A 17,967-nucleotide genomic window follows, 5' to 3' on the forward strand; every position below is an offset into this window, starting at 1 on the left:
ATGGGCTGGCCCAAGAATTGATCAGAGCGTACGGACCTGACCATTCCATAAGCTGGGGCAAGTAGAATAAGGGCTCATTTAAAAGTGTGTGCGTTTTTTTTTTTAACTAAAAGAGGGTCCTACCGAGTTGGTAAGCTTATAAGTAGTCCATCAAAGTCTCAGGTTTAGCTCTTTTATAGAGCACCTTTTACCATGTTTGGGGTTTGATACTAATAATCTGAAGGATCGTGGGGGAAGTTCCCTTGTCAAACTTTTTTTAAAAAATGTATGTTTCTTGTAGAACATTTAAAACTTTTTTCAATTTAGTTTGTACTTTTTTTTACTCTTTTTTTTATACATAGGTTTGATGAAATGTGAATTTAATTACAATGCTTAGGGTTTTTTGCATCTATACCGCTCAAATCGTCCGTAGTGGCAAATTTGTCCTCAAATCTTGATATTTGCATAATCACCCTCCAATTCTCTCTTATTGGAATTTTTTACGCCTTAATTTAACAATGTTGGTTTCCAAATAGAGCAATGTAAAAGTTTTCCAATAATTTTCATTATGCTTTCAACTTGGTGGGCTGATTTGAATATTCCTATTGACATTATGTTGAATACTAACAATAATAGCATATCTCAATTATATATACTAAAAATTGATATCTCAACTATATATAGGGTCTGCCAAGATGGTTGGGTGGGTTTGCTCCCTGCTCAATGGTCCCAGATTTTAATATCCTTACTGGCTTTCTTTGAATTGGGATGTATATGAGATGAGCTCTGATTTTTAATATTTTATTAAAAGGGTTGAGGCCTCCTGATCCTGTGAGGGCTAGAACTCGGGTTCTCTTTTAGATAAAGGAGTCCCCTAACCAAAATTCACATATTTTTCATTCTTGATTTTATTAGAAATTCTAGCAATAATTGTCTAGACATTATTAGATGGTTACAATTGGAGACGATCTAAATCCCTTTTTAGGCATTTCATGCTGAAAGTGTAACTACTTTCTTTCTTGCTTCAGTGTGCATTGTTACAAACAACTATGAGAATAAATTTCGGGTTGATGAGATCATATTTTGTATACAAACAGTAATTATACTCCTCTTCTAGGAAATTTATAAACCATTTCATTCTTTTTGGTTATAATTTAACTGTAAACTATTCAACTAATCAATTGACTGGTTATATTCACATACTTCCTAACTTGTTACTGTTTATGTGTTTATGTATATGTTTGTGTATGCTCACGTATAAATCTAGCAACTCTCATATCTTTTTGTGACATATAATGTATAGTTTCCTTATCTACTGCTTTGTAATAGATCAGTTTTCACTATGCTAAACTTGATATCTTATCCTCTCTGCAATATTGTTCTATTTTATTTGACAGTATTAGAGCAAAGTTTTTGGTTAACTTTTCCGGTTGTATCGATGTCAGGCTTATTTCTTTATAGCCCTTTCAGTTTTACTAAGTTTATTTATATGGTGATATGAGTTCTCCCAATTCTTCCATGTACGTTCACCGTTTGTAGTTTTTTTAATAGATACTTTTCACTAGGTTACAACGAAAAAAAAAAAATCTCGATATCTATCCCTTATACATAAATACCATGTTGGGTATTTTTAATTTAATAACGGAACAAATTTTTTTTAAGTTTCCAGACATACTCCTCTGTAGCCTTTCAGTTTCAATAAGCTTATTTACACGGTCTTAAGATCTATTATGATTCTTCTGTATACCCTCATTGTTGCTAGTTATTTTTAGTAGGTAGTTTTCAGTATACTACAAGGATAAGAACCTTGATGTATATACTTTATAGATGTATATCACATTTGACAGGAGAACAAACGTTTGGTTTATTTTCCAGGTTTTAACAGTATCCAACATATTCCTCTATAGCCTTGACGTTTCAATAAGCTCATTTATACAGTCACAAGATTTCCTTGAAGTTTCAATAAGCTCATTTATACGGTCACAAGATTTCTATTAATTTTTCTATATATGTTTCCTTTTATCACTCCATTGGGAAAAATGAAAAAGGAGAAAGATCGAGGATATTTGTTTTGTCTTTAAAGGGAAACTACATGAGGTTTTCAGGTAATCTACCCATACCGTAATTGCTTTGAGTTCAAGCCTTTTGTTCCATCAATTATGCTGTATTCTGTTATTTGAAATATTTGTTAATGATTCTAATTTATGAAAATGTTTGTTATCTTTGGAGTCACAAGAAGACAATATTTGAAATAATAAATGTGGCGTAGCTAGTTTATGAATATTCATGATTGTGCAATGTAGTATATTATTGGAGCCCAGCACCTAACTGCGATTTACTGATGATGCAATTTGGCTCTTTTTTCACAAACCGCAACAAATCTTTTTCTTAAATTCCAGCAAAGGAGGTAAAAGGAAAAAAAAAGAAGTTGCATGGACTTGTTTTAAAAATATTTAGAGTTACCTCTCTTCACGTCTCATTTTTCTGAGGATCTACTTATCAATAGATAAACTGTTGTATTGATCAAATATTTTACTCTACTAGTTTCCATTGAAGTCAAATTATTATTTGCATTGTTTCCTCAATTGATTATGGGATTCGCCAAGCATTTCAATTCCTCCGCATGTTATGTACTCTTTATCTTCAAATTATAATGCTAGGATCTTGAAGGTCGGCATTCATGTTACTCCTCCAATATTAAGATTTGAAGATAAAGATTTGACTAATGTGAGATTGAGATCATCAGGTTTCGTTGTGACAGAATGTGTGGTAGTATCTTATGATGCTTTTCTTTCTCATATTACACTTGATATATAATACCTAGGGAGATTCTATGACTCCTTTGGAGTGAGTTCCTCTTGCAAACAAATTTACTAGAAAAGATCTTGCAAGAAGCTGAATTAACCATGTTTTTTATCTCCTCTATTCTCAGGAACATACAAGGTGCTGTTTACTTCCACAAATTGTCAACCGACAGGTAGAAACATCAAGCACAAATGATAGACGATAAATAAAATTATGATAGTTAGGAGGCCTTGTGTTAAAATCAATGATTTGAGAGGTAAAAATGAAAGAAAACACCTCAAGATAATATACACAAACACTAGCAGGTAACCAGCCACCTAATGTAAAATTCAAATGTTACGAACTGTTGCACAAAAATCAAAACCTTTGATACAAAGTCCATATTTAGTAATATTTCTGTTCCTTTGAAGATAGCTGCAAATGGTCACTAATATTAGAAAGAAGAAGATGGGAAACTTAGAATCCAGTTTTTGCCTTAATAAAAGCGTATATTGTGTTGACAGATCCCTCAACAGCTATCTCAACAGCTAGACAACCAATTCCTTTTACCTTTCTCTTCACTATAAATCCTAACCTTCTCATTCTTTCTTTTCAATTTCAATTCATTCCATCTTTCTTCTTCTTCTTCTTCGTTTGTTAAACGGAAACAAGCATTCTGTTGTGCGCAGCGGAAATTTCGGCAGAGTTTCTGGTGCACAATAAGAGAGAAAGATTGATAAGAATTCTTGTTTCTCAAAGGGAACAAGAATCTGAAAGCCTAATATCCCATCAAAGTGGGATATTTGCTCTTCCTCTCGTCAGCTCTAGGACTGCGCGTCGAGGGATCCTAAAACTATTACAATGGCCACAAACTCAAACAAACCAATTTTTACGTGGTTCGACAAACTGCCTACGTCCACGGGGCAAGGAGGGGAGATCTACTATTAGAGGGAAGAGAATACAACTAGGGTTTACAATCACTCAATCTAAACCCTCAAACAAACTCTCAAATCCCTCACACAAATATCTCTCTCAAAAGCTCTCCTCTATCTGTGATTTCTTTTCACTGCACGAATCCCAAAAACGAGTTCTGCCGAAAACAACACAGGCCGAAAAATCAATTTTCTTCGCACCTGCACACAGCCGCAAAAAGAAACAAGCTTCTGCACACCTCCTTCCACACCTAAACCTAGGGACTCCGACTTATTTATATAGCCTCATTAAAGAAGTCGGGTGGGCCTTGTTCCTCTTCACGCGAAAAAACAAATTCCCAATCATTGGAATTTGCCCAGCTCTTGCCCAGCTCACGTGTCTCACGCGGTTGCAAATTTGCCCGGCTGTCATCCGTTGGCTTCGTCCGCATGCTTACCTCGCGTGGGGCCTGCTCACGTGCTTCAACCAATCACAATTCTCCACCTCGGCGAAGTTTTCCCAAAACTGAGCCGACAAGAGTTCGCAACCCTTCTCCAATATCATCTACTCTGCGGCTGATAACACCTCCAATGGCCTCAAACACCTCCACCTGAGGCGAACCAATGGCCATATCCAAACTATGTCTGCCAGCTGTACTCGATTCAAAACCCAACTCATCATCTGCATCCGAATCCAAATGACTTCCACGCTGTGTCACCTCAGCTAGAATCCCAAATAATGCAGTATGATCTGGAGTAATCTTTACCCAATGTGGAGTAGCATCACTCTCCACCCGCTGCGATACCTCTAAGGTCTGTCCAAAACTCTCCACCTGCTGAGAGTCAATTGGCTTCCTCATCGAAGCCTCAACCAAAGTGACACTACCAAACCTATCTTCCAATGGAGTTTTACCTCCAATCACAGCAGTTGACAACTCTTTAATAGGATAACTCAAATATGTCGAAGCCTCAGTCCAGAACTTTTTCTGCAAACCATTGCTCGACCACAAACACTGATCCTCCTCCAGCAAGGCACGGTCTTCCAAATTTGTCACCCTATCTAGTTGCCCCAAGATTTCCTTTCCAACGAAGTGTCTCGAAATGCCGTGAGCTCGGCTCCAATACAGAAATAGGTCCATCTTGTACCTCCCACCAGAATGGAGTACATTCACCTTTCTGTCTATCACACACTTCTTCAATCTGTTGGGACTTTCTCCAATGGGGATTTGGTTGCAACCCAAACACGCCTAGAACAGTCACCAACAAAGGAAACCAAACGCCTATTACCTCCCAATGATACCCCCTTGGAAGGCCCCCAAACATCCATGTGAACTCCTCCAGAACGACCCTTAGCACGGTGAATAGAGGTGCCACACTTCACCTCGGTCTTCTTGCTCACATCAACATGTTCACTGGACTTCAAACTGCAGGTCTTCGCACCCTCTTTCAATCTATGCGAGGAATCAATACTGGAATGGTCAAGCCCCAAATGCCGCAGTCTAGTCGAATCAACAGAAGTCGCCAGCTCTCCACCTGTTACTATACCTCCAGTCAAGTAATACAGGTTATTTCTCCTGACGCCCTTCATCAAAATACGAGAGTCTCTCGCAATCTCGAGAACCATGTCCTCAACACGAACCTTCAGACCCTCTCCAACCAAAGCTCCAATCGAGATCAAGTTCTTCCTCAAAGAAGGAACATATCTCACATCATTTAACTCCCTAACAGTCCCGTCAAACATCTTTATGCGAATTCTTCCTATCCCAAGGATCTGGCATGCACGGTTATCAGCCATGTACACCACACCACTATCCACCAGCTTCTCAAAACTGGAGAACCATTCCCTTCTAGGGCACACATGATAGGTCGCACCACTATCCAACATCCATTCAGATTCCTCCGAATAGCTATCTGTAGGACTGATAGAAAGCGAATAAATAGAAGAGTCAGAATTATTACCATCCGATACGATGTTTGCTTCTGATGATGGTTGCTTCCCTTTTCCCTTCTGCTTATTCTTCATCCATTCGTCGAGCTTTGGGCAGTCTTTCTTCCAATGACCAGTCTCCTTGCACCAAGCACACTGATCTTTTCCTACTCTAGACTGTGACTTCCAATTCTTTCGGTTTGGACCCTTCCCTCTTGCGACCAACGCCTCCGCTACCGGCTCAACTGAAGCCTCCTTATCCTTCTTTCGAAGCTGATAATTCACAAGTGCAGCGGTGACCTCACTATACGAAAGTGATGCCTTCCCATTAATCAGAGTAAGAACGAAGGTCTCATATTCCTCGTCGGGCAAGGAACTCAACAACAGCAACGCCTTGTCCTCATCTTCAATCTTGACATCCAGAGGTTCCCTTCTTCAATTGGAAATGATAAAGCCTCCTCTTCAAATGCAAGCGATTTTTCACACTCTTGGTCAAATACTTGCTTTCGAGAATCTCCCAAATCTTCTTCGCAGAAGTCTCATTCATCACATCATATTTTAGATCTTGAGTCAAACAAGACCTAATCACACCACACGCCGTTCGATTCATCTTTTTCCAAACCTTCTCTTCAATCTCATCTGGCTTGCCATCTAATTCCAAAGTATCCTCCAAATTCTGCGCGTTCAGCGCATCCAAAACCTCGCATCTCCATAATCCAAAATTGTTTGTGCCATTAAACTTCTCCACATCTATCTTCATAGAGTGGATATTCAAACTCTGAATGGTCTTCACGCCAGAAGCACCACCCTCGACACCCGAAGCACCTTCTTTCCCCGACATCTTACGCACCAACGAATAAAGAATAGATCCAAAACTGAAAGATAGAGTCTTTACCAAAAGATCCCATCTTTATCACCAACGAAGTCCTAAACGGGCCTCCAAATTGATCTACTCCTCCAACCAAACCCTAGATCTGGAATCTGGGATCTGATACCAGGCTCTGATACCACTTGTTTTGCGCAGCGGAAATTTCGGCAGAGTTTCTGGTGCACAATAAGAGAGAAAGATTGATAAGAATTCTTGTTTCTCAAAGAGAACAAGAATCTGAAAGCCTAATATCCCATCAAAGTGGGATATTTGCTCTTCCTCTCGTCAGCTCTAGGACTGCGCGTCGAGGGATCCTAAAACTATTACAATGGCCACAAACTCAAACAAACCAATTTTTACATGGTTCGACAAACTGCCTACGTCCACGGGGCAAGGAGGGGAGATCTACTATTAGAGGGAAGAGAATACAACTAGGATTTACAATCACTCAATCTAAACCCTCAAACAAACTCTCAAATCCCTCACACAAATATCTCTCTCAAAAGCTCTCCTCTATCTGTGATTTCTTTTCACTGCACGAATCCCAAAAACGAGTTCTGCCGAAAACAACTCAGGCCGAAAAATCAATTTTCTTCGCACCTGCACACAACCGCAAAAAGAAACAAGCTTCTGCACACCTCCTTCCACACCAAAACCTAGGGACTCCGACTTATTTATATAGCCTCATTAAAGAAGTCGGGTGGGCCTTGTTCCTCTTCACGCGAAAAAACAAATTCCCAATCATTGGAATTTGCCCAGCTCTTGCCCAGCTCACGTGTCTCACGCGGTTGCAAATTTGCCCGGCTGTCATCCGTTGGCTTCGTCCGCATGCTTACCTCGCGTGGGGCCTGTTCACATGCTTCAACCAATCACACATTCTTCGTGCTCAAATGGCTCTAACTGCAGAGATGAACAGTAGCACGTTGAATTCAACGAGTCCTAACATAGATATAGATTGCTTCTCCCCTTATATGGTCATCACCAAGAGTATATGGCTCGGCCATGATCCCTTAAGATACTCTCTCCCTCTCTTCCTTATCCAACTCCTTATAATAACGCTAACCAGTCGCGCTCTCTATGCTATCTTGAAGCCCTTCGACCATCCTATGGTCCTCGCTGAGATCCTAGTAAGCCAATATAAATTAGGAACGATTTTCCTTTTTTTTTTATTTCATCTTGATTATGTGCTGATCTTTTAAAAATTACAACTGCAGGCAGGGATTTTGCTAGGACCATCGTTGCGGGAAAATTCTTTCAGGGCTTTCAGACTCATTTCTTTCCCCCAAGAAGAATAGGTATACTGTCATCGATGGCTAATTGTGGCCTACTTTGCTTTGTGTTCATGGTTTGAGTTGAGATGGACATAAATGTGTTAAGGCAAATGAAGAAGAAAGTAACGGCTATTGGCACAATTAGCATTGCATTCCCCTTCATGATCACCTTGACTGCTGCCCACATTTTTCGTGACTATTTCCTTGAAGAACAAAAGAACAATGCCTTCTACATCTATCTTGCTCTGGCTCTGTCTGTCACCACATTTCCTGTGCTCGCTCGAGTCCTTAGAGATCTTAAGCTCCTGAACACAGAGATCAGTCGAGTCTCCATATCGTCTTCTAGTGGATGGTTTGCCTTTCCTCTTCATCTTTCTGTCCAGCCTAGGATTTTTTGTTGTCTGCATCGCCTTGGTGAAGCCTGTACTAAAATGGCTCGTGGACAGAACACCAGACGGCGAGCCCATGAGCGATATGGACCTTGGCATGGTTGTCATGGGGGTGATGGTATCTGCATACATCACTGACTTCATCGGTGTACATGGTGTCTTCGGGGCATTCATTTATGGCTTGGTTTTCCCACATGGATCTCATGGTACAGCTCTGGTTGAGAGATTGGAGACTTTTGTTACAGGCTTACTGCTGCCAATATACTTCAGTGCTAGCGGCTTCAAGATTGACTTATCAACTGTTGAGCACTCTGATATTATCGCGATTCTCTGTAAACTTAATTCTTTATTAAATCAAACTTCATTTTGATTTAGTCATCATAATACCAAGATCTTAGAACAAATGATTTTCACTATGAACGATTAATTAAGAAAAACGTACCTTGATCCATGATTTGAAACTTGAAGAAACTTAAACAATATTGAAGGCTTGAGTTTCTCTTCCCTAACCCTCTTATACTTTTCCGAAAATTTCTTGATGGAGAGAAAATTTTCACACTTAATCGGTAGAGAGAGGACCAAGCCTTTTATATAGAATAACTACACACAATCCATCAATGTGGGTAGTTATCTTGACCAATAGGAACTTAGCATAAGTGAGTAGTTATATAACTAATATAAATCATGACCATTTTCTTAAACTAACCTAAAACGTGGGTCACTACTTTAAATAAATCTAACATTCTCCCACTTGGCCCATGTTTTATAATTTAATGTCATGATTTAATAATATAACATAATATGCATCGTGTAAGCTAATTCCATCATCATATTGATCAAACCATCAATCATCATTAAGTAGAAAACTAATAAGGATCATGGCAGTCGTACACAGCTAAATTGACATAGTCCCTTCCATGTATCACGATATTAGTTTTAAACCAAACATAACCAGTAATAAGACTTATCATAATGGTCCAACAATAATGTCCTTGTCAAAGACATATCCTGTTAATATTCACATAATCATTCGTGTATACACTAACAATAATAAACATGATGCATTAAAATATCAAAAACAATATTTAGATAAGCTCAAAGTGTCAAATACATAAAGAGCAAGAACTTTACTTAAAAGTTAGTAATGATTTTCAATAATGCCCATTCTTTCAACATGTTCACTAAATGTCTTTGGAGGCAATACTTTTGTTAACGGATCCGCAACCATAAGATTTGTGCTAATATGCTCAATTGACACTCTTTGTTTCTGAACTTCTTCTTTAAAGGCAAAATATTTTAATTCCATATGTTTAGCACCCTTCGAATACTTGTCGTTTTTAGAAAAGAAGACTGCTGCAGCATTATCGCAATAAATTTTTAGCGGCTTGGCAATATTGTCAACAACTCCAAGTCCTGAAATAAAATTCCGCAGCCATAATCCATGAACAGTGGCCTCAAAGCATGCCACGAACTCAGCCTCCATAGTCGATGCAGCAATGACAGACTGCTTCGCACTTTTCCACGAGATTGCTCCTCCAGCTAGAAGAAACAGATAGCCAAATGTGGATTTTCTAGTATCCAAGCATCCAGCAAAATCTGAATCTGTATATCCAATCACCTCAAGGTGATCAGATCTCCTATAAGTGAGCATATGATCCTTTGTTCCTTGCAAGTATCTCAATACCTTCTTTGCAGCTTTCCAATGATCCAATCCTGGATTACTTTGATATCTACCAAGCATTCCGACAGCAAAACTAATGTCAGGTCTTGTACAAACCTGAGCATACATCAAGCTCCCAACGATGGATGCATAAGGAATTTGTTCTATTTGTTTGTGTTCTAATTCATTCTTTGGACATTGTATAAGACTGAATTTATCCCCTTTCTGAATTGGAACTACAGATGCAGAGTATTTATCCATCTTGAACCTCTCTAGAACTTTATTAATATATGACTTTTGAGACAACCCTAACAATCCTTGTGATCTGTCACGGAATATTTCAATTCCTATCACATAGGATGCCTCACCCATATCTTTCATTTCGAAGTTCTTAGAGAGAAATTTCTTGGTCTCGTGTAATAAACCAAGATCATTAGCAGCAAGCAAGATGTCATCAACATACAGAATCAGAAATATAAATTTGCTCCCACTGATCTTTAGATATATACATCGATCAACGATGTTTTCTTTAAATCCAAAACATGTAATAGTATCATTAAACTTAAGATACCATTGTCGGGAAGCTTGTTTCAGTCCGTATATTGACCTCTTAAGCTTACACACCATGTGTTCCTTTCCTTCAACTGAAAAACCCTCGGGTTGGTCCATGTAAACTTCTTCATCTAAATTTCCATTTAGAAAAGCGGTTTTCACATCTATTTGATGTAGCTCTAAATCATAATGAGCCACAATGGCCATAATAATTCTAAATGAATCCTTTTTCAAAACAGGAGCAAATGTTTCTTTATAGTCAATACCATCCTTTTGAGTAAAACCTTTGGCAACAAGTCTAGCCTTGTATCGTTCGATATTGCCATTTGAGTCGTGTTTGGTCTTGAAGACCCATTTACACCCAACTCTTTTACAACCTTTAAGCAATTCTACAAGATCCCAAACTTCATTTTGCTCTATTGATTTCAACTCATCTTTCATGGCATCAAACCATTTATTAGAATTATGGCTTTTCATGGCCTGTGAAAATGAAACCGGATCTTCATCAATTCCAAGATCAAATTCTGACAGAATTATGGCTTTTCATGGCCTGTGAAAATGAAACCGGATCTTCATCAATTCCAAGATCAAATTCTGATTCTTGTAGATAAACCACATAATCGTCAGGAATAGCAGATTTTTTCTGTCTTTGAGACCTTCGTAATGCTACTTCTTCATGAGGTATATCTATTGCAGGTTCATTGCCTTCGTAATGCTACTTCTTCATGAGGTATATCTATTGCAGGTTCATTGGCAACAACGTCTTCATGGAGTGTTTGATCATTTATTTGTTGATCTTGAAAGTCGTTAAACTGTTCAACAACTGTAGGAACAACAATTTGAGAAGAAGTTAAAGGCAAAGGAACATTTATTTTAACTTCTTGAATTTCCACTTTACGTGGTTCCATACTCCCACTAATGTCACCATTCTCAATAAACCTGGCATTTCCAGTTTTAACAATTTTAGTGCTATGGCTAGGACAATAAAATCTATACCCTTTAGATTTTTCTGGATAACCAATGAAGAAACCACTGGTTGTTCTTGAGTCCAGTTTCTTTTCATGTGGATTATAAATTCGTACTTCCGCAGGACAACCCCAAACATGAAGGTGTCTCAAACTGGGTTTCCTTCCTATCCATAGTTCAAAAGGAGTCTTTGAAACTGCTTTACTAGGAACCCTGTTTAACAAATACATTGCGGTTTTTAAAGCATACATCCACAATGATAAGGGTAAAGAGGAATAACTCAACATACTCCTAACCATGTCCATTAGTGTACGATTACGCCTTTCTGCAACACCATTTTGTTGCGGTGTACCTGGCATAGTGTATTGAGCACATATGCCACGCTTTTCAAGAAATTTAGCAAATGGACCAGGACATTGTCCCGTTTCGTTATATTTTCCATAAAATTCACCACCCCTATCAGATCTAATGATTTTCACCTTTTTGTCTAATTGTCTTTCAACCTCATTAATAAATACCTCTAAGGCATCTACTGATTGAGATTTTTCATGCAACAAATAGACATATCCATAACGTGAAAAATCATCTATAAAGGTGATAAAATATTTTTCTTTATTAAAAGATGGAACATCAAAAGGTTCACATATATCGGTGTGTATTATTTCAAGGAGCTATGTGCTTCTTGTGGCGGCTTTCTTAATTGTATGATTTGTATGTTTTCCTTTAATACAATCCACACAAATACCAAGATCGGTAAAATCCAAATTAGGAAGGATTTCATTCTTTACCAATCTTTGTATTCTTTCTTTGGAAATATGTCCCAAACGTTTATGCCACAAATAAGCTGAACTTTCATCCACTAAACTTCGTTTAGTTCCAACATTATGATGCAAGGTTAATAGAGATTCAGCAAAAAGATTATCAAGTCTTAATTTGTATAAACCATCAGTGAGAACACCGGAACCAATAAGATGATTATACTTAAACAAACTAAAACATCCATTTCCAAATTTAAAAGAGTAACCAACGGTATCAAGTTTAGACAAGGAAACTAAGTTGCGAGAAACAGTAGGTACATAAAGAGTTTGAAAACGGTATCAAGTTTAGACAAGGAAACTAAGTTGCGAGAAACAGTAGGTACATAAAGAGTTTGAAAAAGATCTAAATGATGTCCAGTGTCTAAAAACAAGCGGTAGGTTCCAATGGCCTCAACTGGAGCTTTGACTCGATTACCCATGAAGATAAAATTTTCATTTGGACTTATGGTTTGGGTCGTAAGGAATCCCTGCATCGTATTTGAAACATGAGTGGTAGAACCAGAATCAATCCACTAAGTAATATAAGGAACTTCTGTTAGGTTTGATTCGAAACATACAAAAGCAAGAGGTTTACCTTTCTTTTCGAACCATGCCTTACGTTTCAGGCAATCTTTCTGATAGTGTCCAGGCTTCTTGCAGAAATGACACTTATCGTTCTTTCGTTCCTTCTTGTGAACTTGGACAGGCGACACATTATCTTTCAGTGCTCTTTTCTTGCCCTTTCCATTATATTTTCCTGGTTTCTTTCCAGCTCCTTGATGACCCATGAGATTAATTGAGTGAATTCCTTGTTTCTTAAGCCTTGCTTCCTCTTGAATGAGCATACTTTGCAATTCAGTCACATTCCACTTATCTTTTATAGTATTGTAGTTTATTTGGAATGGACCATACTCAGAAGGCAAGGAGTTTATGATAAACTGCACAAGGAAACTTTCACTCAATTCCATTCCCATAGATCTCAATCTTGCTGTTGTGTTTGTCATTTCAGTGACATGCTCATGCATGGTACGAGAACCATCGAACTTCATGATGGTCAACGTACCCATTAATGTCCCTGCAATTGACTTATCAGCAGAGTCAGATTGCGAGATATCTTCCACAAATTTTATAAATTCCTTTGCTTTATCAGTCTTAGGAATTGTGGACTTAATGTTGTTTGCTATCGTCATCCGCATGAACATTAAGCTAAGTCTATTTGATTTTTCCCAAGCATTATGAAAAAACCTTTCATCATCATTGCTAGAATCAGTAATAGCAGCGGGCTTGTCATATAGGAGTGCTGAATCAAGATCCAGAACACCTAGGTGAAACTAAATTTGCTCACTCCATTCATGAAAATTAAGCCCATTAAACTTTACAATAGACGAGGCTTGCGAATGAAGAGAAATATCCATTCATGAAAATTAAGCCCATTAAACTTTACAATAGACGAGGCTTGCGAATGAAGAGAAATAGGTGTTGCAAATATATAGAATAATGGCATATTAATGCTTTGAGTTATAAACTTAAACTTAAACACATAATACATATTTAACTAACAGTCAAATTAAACAATAATTATACATCGATGTTCTCCTTTGGGTGATCCATCAATGTACAAAAATAAACATAATTGATGCTTAGTTTTGTTTCATATAATTGGCAATTATATATACCCCAATTAGATATGTTTGCTATCTTTGGATAATCTAAACATATCTAATCAAATATATATTAGTTAACCACAATCATGTTTACAGATTATAAAATTTACCAATCAACCTTTGGGCGATTCTTAAATATTTTATAATCAATAAACCTCAATTTACTCATGACAACATATATATACGTTTATGTCATTTCATTAGTAGCATCACTTATCATGAGCAATTGAAAATTATATATTACAATTTGACAAGTATGAGCCTTCAAGGTATGGTTACTTTGGTGACTAACAAATCATTCATTAAATTTCAAATTGTATAATGAAATCTAGATAACAACGTTGTAGTAATCCCGCAAATAGTAGTTCATGAGGATTAACAATCCATGCATAATTAGTGCATTGACATAAATAGGAATATTATGCATGCAAAATAGACATTGCAGCAGCAAAATTAAATTAGGCAGCTAAAGGCCCAAGGCCCATCAAAGACTATTAATATTTGGTGTGGCCCTAGGGGTTTGAACACCAAACCTCTAGGCCAAATCCTCAAACCTTACCACTAGGCTATTTGCATTAAAGTATTTAGTATAATCATAATATGTATACATATTAAATGAATGCACAGTCAGTTCCGAATTTTAGTAATTCACTTTAATACGAAATTATCAAATAGAATAATTTTCAATAATCAGCGGAAGAAAAAAAATTACCGAATTTTAAACATTTAATTAACAGTGATGGAAAATCATAAGTTCCTTAATCAAGGCTCTGATACCACATGTAAACTTAATTCTTTATTAAATCAAACTTCATTTTGATTTAGTCATCATAATACCAAGATCTTAGAACAAATGATTTTCACTATGAACGATTAATTAAGAAAAACGTACCTTGATCCATGATTTTAAACTTGAAGAAACTTAAACAATATTGAAGGCTTGAGTTTCTCTTTCCTAACCCTCTTATGCTTTTCCGAAAATTTCTTGATGGAGAGAAATTTTTCACACTTAATCGGTAGAGAGAGGACCAAGCCTTTTATATAGAATAACTACACACAATCCATCAATGTGGGTAGTTATCTTGACCAATAGGAACTTAGCATAAATGAGTGGTTATATAACTAATATAAATCATGACCATTTTCTTAAACTAACCTAAAACGTGGGTCACTACTTTAAATAAATCTAACATTCTCATCTTCATCTTCATCCTCTCAAGCATCTCTAAAGTCGTTTCCACTACGCTGATATCTTCATATTTCGGTATGCCTATGTCTAAAGGTCTCTCTCTACTCTACGTTTCCTGATGAACTCCCCTGGCCTTGCCAAAGTAATCCTCCTCAACGTCGCCAGGGATAAAGATGTATGTATATCTGCTAAATTTGTTTCAATTACAAGTAAGCAGCTAAATTTTCTTTCTACTGATCGGTGCCCAATTTGATATTTTACAGATCATCCGCGAAGAGACGTTTGCAATCTTTGTTCTGATGTCCGTTCTAATGACAACATTGATGATGCCATTGGTATCTGCATCATATAAGCCATTGAAGCATATCGTCGAGTAAAAAGAGCGATCTCTTATGAGCGTGAATCCCAACGATGAGCTCCAAATGCTCACTTGTGTCCACTCCAGCAAAAATGCCGCTTCTTTGATCAGCCTCCTGGACATGTCTAACCCTACAAAGAGATCTCCGATATCTGTTGCATCTCTTCACCTCATTGAACTCACAAGGAGAGAGTCTGTCGTGCTTATTGCTCACGACACCGACTCCAAATCCTCCATCGCCGGTGGATTTAACATCACACAAAACGAGACTCAAGCTAGGGACGTAATCTCCATCTTCGAGACCTACGAGCAGCATGCAGGCGGCACCTCTATTCACTCTCACACGACCATCTCTCCCTACTCCACAATGCGCGACAGCATCTGTACCCTCGCAGAAGAGAAGCATTTCTCAATTATTATACTCACTTTCGACAAGCTCCAGACAGTCGATGATGCGGCCAATCTTTCCATCCGCAATGTCAACCAAGACGTCCTGGACTATGCACCATGCTCCGTTGCTATCCTCGTGGATCGTGGCATGAGCACCGTGAGCGTTCCTAGAAAGTCCAATCTCTTCAACAAACGACATATTGTCCTTTTGTTCTTTGGTGGCCCTGATGACCGAGAGGCGCTTGCCGTCACCCTTACCATAGTCAGGTTTGTCCCTAGCGAACAAGTTACAGCAGCACCACCAAGCATCTCCTCACAATCATTATCATCCTCTGAGATCAAGGAACTGCTACAACAGTCAAGTGTCATCTGTTAGGGATTCAAGCTACTCGACCACCTGTCCTCAATGGAATTTTCCCTACCAGATCTTGTGTTAAGCAATAGAAAAAAGAAATCACAACAAATAAAAAATTATAAGAAAAGGAGAACAGCGAGTTTTAACAAGGTTCGGCAACTTTCCTATGTCCTCGGGAGCCACACAAATAATTTCCTTTATATCAAAGAAGATTACAAAGCTTGTAAAGAACAGATCTCAAACTTGAGATCTCTCAAAGAGAAGCAACAGAAAACTATCTGTTCTTCTAACTATAGGCGTGAGATTTTACAACTTGTAAAATCTCCTATCAAATCAACAAATCGCTACAGGAATTCTCTTAATTCCCCTTCTTAATTTCCCCCTCTTAATTCCCAACCTCACCCCCTTCTTAACCTCCCCTCAAATCTTGAGCGCTGGAGGAAGAAAGAGAGCAGAGAGAGGGAGAGAGAGAAAACACGCCGCCCCGCTGGGTCTGGAGATCGTGATGAGAGAGATAAAGATAAGCGGTAGACAGAGGGGGGCTCTGGGTTTCCCTTTTATAGGGAAACCCTATCCAACGCTGGATCCAGACTGTCGTGAGTTGGATCTTGACCTCGCTTGCGAGGGATGTGCGCTTGAGCTCGCCTGTAGGGAGTCCCAACCTCGCATGCAGCTTTTCGACCTCACTTGAAAGTCACCCCGCCTGGAGGAGGTCGTCTGCATATCGCCTTGCCTTCGCACTGTTGGTCTTCTTGTTTTGATAATGTTTAAACAAACAACAATTTATGACTAATATTGTTTGTTTAATGTTTGTGTTTTCTTATTTATTCTAGGCAAACAATGAGTTGGAGGTTGGATGGAATCGAGCATTCACGATCATATCCATTAGAAGATGAAAAGAATAGTGGAGTGAAGCAATACATTTCAAGTCAAGATCCAAGATCAAGCTTCATCCGCAAAATTTACGAAGAAGAGCTTATTAAGGACCAATTACTTGGGTATAATTAGTTTAGGTTTTATACTTGTGTGTTGATACTTTAAAGCTCAATATCATATACACACACATTTTATTGGTTTCTATGTGTGTGTGTGTGTGTGTGTGTGTGTGTTTTGGTTTAGCTTTATAGATATGAAACAAATACACATTTATACATATTTATATGTTTCATATTTATCATTTTGTCAAATGCATATATTGTGCAAAACTTTATTTTTGCATAATATTAAATTTTTTATTTGTAGACTTTATAAAAATATTTTACATCTTTTATCAAGTCTATAAAAACATTCTATAAGGTGTCAAAACATTGTTCAAGTCAAAATATCAAAAACAAATGTTTCATGTTTTGACCAAGTTTCGGAAAACGATGATATTTTACAAATGGTAATTGTAAATTCAAAAATTCTTTTTGTAACGTGTTTATTATCAAGTTTACGAATATTTTCCAAAGTTTTATATTTTTTTGAATTTGTTTACTATTTTTAAATTAAGTTTAAAAGTCAGAAAACTGTTTTCAAAACCTATGTATCTGAAATATCAGTCCGCGGTCGATTGGAGTGGACGAGAGACTTTGCTCTGTTCTTCAGTCTTTCGCGGTCGACCGACCATGGTGCTGCGGTCGACCGCCAATATAGCCGTTGCACAGTAACGACTAGTTTTTAGTTTTGTTTTCTTATGGGTTTTTGGTCATTTTGTGTGGGTTTTGGCTGATGTTTTGGGTTATTATAAATACCCCATTGTATTTATCATTCCTACCTACCCAAGAGAATGTTATAAACAAGTTTAAGAGAGTTTATAAAAGTTTAACAAGGGTTTAAGTTTGTTTTTAGTGTTTGTTTCAAGTTTTTTGTGAAGAGATTTTCACAAGAGCAAGAGGAGATAATCTTTGGTCTTTGAGCTTCATTCC

At 37.7% G+C, this 17,967-nt stretch overlaps 1 pseudogene; it reads left to right on the forward strand.

The window, feature by feature from the left end:
* LOC109823495 lies at positions 7,827-16,081 on the forward strand (annotated as a pseudogene).

Source organism: Asparagus officinalis, chromosome 9 (assembly GCF_001876935.1).
Source record: "Asparagus officinalis chromosome 9, Aspof.V1, whole genome shotgun sequence".
In the NCBI taxonomy this organism is placed as follows: Eukaryota; Viridiplantae; Streptophyta; class Magnoliopsida; order Asparagales; family Asparagaceae; genus Asparagus; species Asparagus officinalis.